A 6,000-nucleotide genomic window follows, 5' to 3' on the forward strand; every position below is an offset into this window, starting at 1 on the left:
TAAAGCACCAATTCCTCACACCAGGCTATGATAAAACCTCACTGCCTTTTGCCTGCCTGATTTACACGGTTTATGCTGAGTCAGACTGGATTTGCATTCAATACAGAGAGGTCCTATTGAAGGGCAGCACTGAGTAACGCAGAACGTGGATACCTCGACGGACGTGAATACGATATGGGACCACCCCACCATATCACTTGAAGTTTGACCAGCTCTACTCCAGAAACATACAGCCTGAGCCAGGTAATTAGATTATTCAGTCCCTTCGGTGCTTGTGAAACCAAAGATACCACCAGTCATGTATCCTGATGTACTGACAGTGCTGACGATACGCTGTGGGCCCTCTTTCCGTCGTCTTCAGCTGATACATGGACATCCAGGCATCCTACGTGCAGGTGAACTACTGAAATTCTAAAGTGATGAGAGTAGGTGTAGGAGCCTTCGCCTAGGATGAACAAGCACGCGGCAGACTGAAACATGCGCCATTTCACTCAGCTCCCCAGCCGACAGGCCGTATAGCCGCATGGGAAGCATTCGACTCTCGACGGTATAGCAGTCAAGGTCTATATCAAAAGTTTAAAAATACCTAATCACGTCAAAGTAAGTTCCAGGGCGCGGTAATTTTGGTTCAAAGTTAATACCTGGTACGAGCGGCAAAACGAAAATGGGTTCGAGGACGCCCGAGGCTGAGACTAGGTATCAACTGGGGTTACTATAGCCTGACCTAGAACAGCGGCCATCGTTCGAAACACTGTGCCCGTGTTAAACTCGGTCGGCAACTGGTCCATATTCAAGGATGCTTTCAGAAAGCCTAGACGCCACCTACTAATTGGATCGAACACATGGCTGTCGCACCACGTGCATTATGGCGTCGAGCATCATCTTTATTACAGCGCGGCATGCTCTGGCCTTCGGACCCGGCAAATATATCGTACGATGACGATGGCGATGGGGAACTGCGATCTTCATCTGATCGGTGACAGGTCTCGGCGACTTAAGAGGGACTGGAGATCGTCGCGCAGGTCAGTGTTGATGTCTCAAAGTCGCAGATCTTCCCGAAAACTCCTTAGTAAATTCGAGGCTTTAGGATAAGTTGGCTGATCAAGCGAGCCATTGCTAGGAAGCTTTGTTGTTGCCCTTCGATGGCCATTTTCATCCCGACGTGTCTGTGCGCAGAGTGCACATCCCTCTCGACGGCCAGTGCACCACGTACTATTGAATGCGCACCGACCAAAGTGATCCAATCGGAAGTCGGATAGAGTGACGGCCTGGCCCAAGGGACCATTCCTGTTCCTCTCAACTTGGCATATCCGCATGCCCCTCTTATCTCCACGCGGACGGAGCACGCATACGAGTATGCAAGTGTATTCTCTAGTAGGCTGGTCCACTTTGGGTGCCTACTTCCCAGAGATGAAGGAAATGCTTCAGGCCAGTTTAGAGATGGATTAATCGTTACCAACCATCGAATATGATTCTGAATCTCAAAAATATACGGAGGCCTCCAAAGGAAGGGAGGTCACGTCCAGGGTTGCCATGTATGGAGCAGAAGCGCAAATGTCAAGCATTATCCAAGAAGACGGCGAGCGTTGTTGTCGTGATTTTCATATTGATGAGAATTGCTCTCCATTTACTTGGATCAGGGAGCCAGAACACTAACCTTGCACGATCGAAAGAGTCGCCATTGCTCGATGTCCGTCAACTCCGCTCCTCGGTTGCGACACCATTCCAAAACACACGTCAACAGGATGTCTCTGGAAAGATAGCAAAACTGCCGAAAAGGTCGACATTTGACAGTAAAATTTCGCCGTCAAAGTTTGTGGAGACCCTCAAGAAACCCATAGCATCTACCTCTTGGTCATCATCGTCGTTCGAAGGAGGTCTTCATCCTAAAGACTTCTCTGTTGGCAAAAGCCCAAAGACAAGCAGCTCTGTACACCATGGGGCGCAGCAAGGAATGCGCATACCGAACTTCTCTCGAGATGAGGAGCTGGAGAACGCACTCAACCGCGTGATTCATCTGTTGCCAGGGGAGATGCTTATGCGTGATCTCCTGAGACCCGTTGAAGGGACGGGAAAAGACAAGTTGAGGGAGGTGGGCCTCCGGACTCGTTCTTACCAGGAGTATTTTGACGCTTGGGAAAGGTTACACTTTGTGACGGATGCAGATGGCATCACACGTATCAGGGATGATATCGTCTGGTACCTGACCCAGCTTGGAATCAGTGGCGACATCAATGGCCAGACCTCAGGCATATTGTCAACCCATTCAATCGGCCAACTCATTCGTGCTTATGAGACATACAAGTACTTTCTTGCTCAATTCGGGCAGTTGCTATTCCCATACACAGCACCCTTTGCAGCTAACCACATGTCGTTGCATCTGCAATTTGAGAGGGCTGGCCGAGGCATCGTCTTGACAGCTGGTGATGCACAGGCACATTTCCTTATGACAACAATACACTCTTTCCGTGAGGGTAGCCCCAAATACTACTTGAGGGACACACTGACCTTGGAAAATATAGGTCAACTCGGCTGTACTCTCCCTGTTGAGGTTATGTATCTCGGTGACTCTGATCTGTCCGAGGATTATCGGGCAGAGTTAGAGGCAATTGGAGGTGTTGTCACTCGAGATGTGTCTCAGATGGTCAACGATGATGGGTGGAAGTTGGCTGGATGGGCCATCAAACCTTTTGCCATCTTGCTCTCGAGTTTTCGGGAAGTGATTTTCATTGACGCAGACAGCGCATTCTTTCAGAATCCAGACGTCTTATTTGATGAACCGGCCTACCAGAAAACAGGGGCTCTTTTCTTCAAGGATAGGTTATTCATGCCCGAACCAAGAAAAAGGTGGGTGCAGCAAGTCCTACCGAGACCATTCTCTGCGCAGGTGAAGCAAAACCGGTTTTGGACGGGAGAAAGCAGTCATATGCAGGAATCGGGAGTGATCGTTGTCGACAAGTGGCAACATTTCATGGCTTTGTTACTGGTCACGAGAATGAACGGACCAGATCGAGACGGTGAAGAGAATAAAGGGACTGTTGGAGTTTACGACATGGTCTACGGTAGGTTGACTGATCATGCCGCCGAGAAGCTAGAGTGACAAACTGACTATTTGCAGGTGACAAGGAGACTTTCTGGTTAGGATGGGAACTGAGTGGGGACTTCCAATACTCATTTCACGGTGGTCAGGCTGGGACGATGGGTGTGGCCAACATATCTCATACTGTCATAGACGGTGCGAACGATGATATTGACAACCAAGACAGTGGCGACTTGTCAACAAGACGTGCTGACGGCGAGAAGAACTTGGACAGGCACACTATTTGCGCTCCTCAGCTGCTCCATCTAGACACCAACGGAAGGCCATTGTGGTTCAACGGGTGGGTAGTGGACAACAAATTTGCGGACAAATTGCATCAGAATTTTGCCTCATTTGAAGATTTTGTGGTAGAGCCTCCGGCACAGGACGTTTCGGAGCCGTGGAAACTACAACAGGACAACATGTGTTGCCTGACTACAATTTCCTCGCTGAGGTTCGAGTTCAGCAGGGAGGAGAAGGAGACATTGAACATGATCATCCGCCGTGCCAAAGAGGTAGAGGCAATAGTTGTTTGATAGACTGAGTTACTATACAAATTTGTCGAAATGATCACCTCGGCTCGCCGCAATGTCGAATACTTTTCATCATGCTAGGTAAGAATTGGAAGTGGAGGAGCACATGGCGCGTAGAAGCCAAACACACGTGAGGTGGACCGAGAGAAGGGCACAAGGCTCCACTATACTTGGCAGACCCATCATACCTGCCAATTAAAGCCTAGTGTCCCATTTAAGGTTAAAGATTACCTCATTTTCTGACATGGGCAAGCGAGGATATAAATGGGACGACACCAGATGCTTGTCTGCACGTACCACCCTCTATTGCTCTCCCATCGTCCGAGCGTTTCTGGCACTTACACAAGCATTCCCTTCACCTTCCATTCCCGGCGATCTCCCTCATTCCTGACGAGAGCTCGGGCTTTTTTCAAATCCCTCGCAGGCGTACAGCTGCCAAACTTGGCATTTCGAAGACGATATGGGATGTTCTAGAAGCTATTGTCAAGGAGGGGGACCCTACATTGCGCTCGAACACTGCCCGTGACGCTAGCTAGTGACAAAAAGAGTCCGGGTAAACATAATATGTCTCCAGGCTGGGTGAGAAGCGGACAGGCGCATTCCTCGGAATATCCCCCGGTGAGGGCAACAGTGATGCACTGCCCAAGAAAGAAGAAGAATGAAGACCTGAAGCTAGCTAGGTACGTTGCCCAAATGAGGGGCCCGCTCCACAACCAGGTCCCTGTTTTCGCTGGATCTCAAAGAGAGAATTGTTCTCCAAGATAGCATCTCAATCCCGATGATCGACATTGGGGATTTGGTTAGGTGGGTCAATGGATCTTCCATTCCGCAGCGGTGTCACTTTGATCTGCCTGACGCTGGAAACACCTCACTTGGAAGCATCAACGTAGTGATGCTACGAACTCAGAAAGGTAGCCTCTGCCGGGGCTTGGGCGACTTGGGCAGCTTGGACCAGGAACAACGTGGTTGACAGATTATCTGTGCGTGGAAAGGATTCTCCCGGGAAGGGTAGGCAGGAATTACCCTACAAAAACTTAGCTGCCCAGGACCCTAGCCCTAGACACGATAACTTGTCCTGTCTGTGGAACCTGGAATTGACCGGACCATGTTCCGATGCTCCAACTAATTTTTCTCCTGGATCGTTTGTGCTGCCCGCCGCCCGTCGAGCAAAGTCTCTCGGCTGCTGCAAACAATCATGTCTGACTGATCTGATTCCATCTCTTGGACCATATTTCGCCGCTGCACATGGATGTTGATGTTGCAAACCAAGGATTATGACAGAGCAGTTCCCCAGAGCCATCGCATTGGACCGTTCACAAGCACTGGGTCCATCCCCGCTTCGTGACGCTTCTCTTGTGCGAAATACAAGGGTGACAAGTGCAAACACATCGGGGTGAGATGTATGTTCACGGGCCTACTGGTGCCCTTTGTGGCTCTGTGCAGACCATGCGCCACGTGGGAACAACCAAGTTGTCGGCTCAGATGCCATCAGCCAGGTGTGGTGTCTCGTCCTGGCTGTCCGGCCGCTACCCATGTCGGGTGGCTGTTTGAGAAAATACGCGATAAAATACCACTATTGATATCGCAAGAATGCTTATTGAGAGCTCGGATCATGTGCCCGGACCACCACCCTAACTCCACTGTTGAGCTCGTCCCAACCGTACCAGCATAGTGGTAAGAATGACTGCGGCAGCGGCGAAGTGGCGCCTCTCGCTACGTCAAGACACGTCATGATGCCACTCCAAGATTCCCATCTCAGCATCATGAACATGTAGCATGAACATGTAGCATGAACATGTAGCATGAACATGTAGCATGACCATGGTGCTTTTTATGTGCGTTGATATCCGTGAGTCGATATTTTACGGAGTTAGAAGTGGCATGAAAGTATACCTGAGTTTGGGGAATGGATGCATGGCGATGTAGCCGCCACCCTCCAACCCTCTTTGTGCGGGAACGTCAAAGGTCTACTTGATGGCTGAGCGCCTCCTCGTGTACCTCGTGGGAAAGCGATCTGCAGGAGGGTCCGTGCGCGGTACCTGAAACTCCTTCCCGAGGATGCGGCTCGCTGTCAGGGATCTCAGATGGGGAAGTGTACTCGAACGCAAGCGCATACGCATACTCGATTTCGGGAAGAACTGGAGCAACTATGCTAAGCACGTCGCTGCAGATCGAGTGGATCTCGCACAAAATTCCAAACCTAACACTCCCGTGCATGTGTCACGTGACTCGCACTTCAGCCTCACTTCCTGTCGCGTCTGGTCGCGTCGCTTGAGGTCCTACAATTCCGAAGTGCAACTCCAAAGTGCAAGACGGAAGAACCTAGTATATTGAGGGGCGAAAAGAGACAATGATTAGTTTTAGTTGTACTCATTTCACGATGGTGCG

This window comes from Exophiala mesophila (assembly GCF_000836275.1).
Source record: "Exophiala mesophila strain CBS 40295 unplaced genomic scaffold supercont1.9, whole genome shotgun sequence".
Lineage (NCBI taxonomy): Eukaryota > Fungi > Ascomycota > Eurotiomycetes > Chaetothyriales > Herpotrichiellaceae > Exophiala > Exophiala mesophila.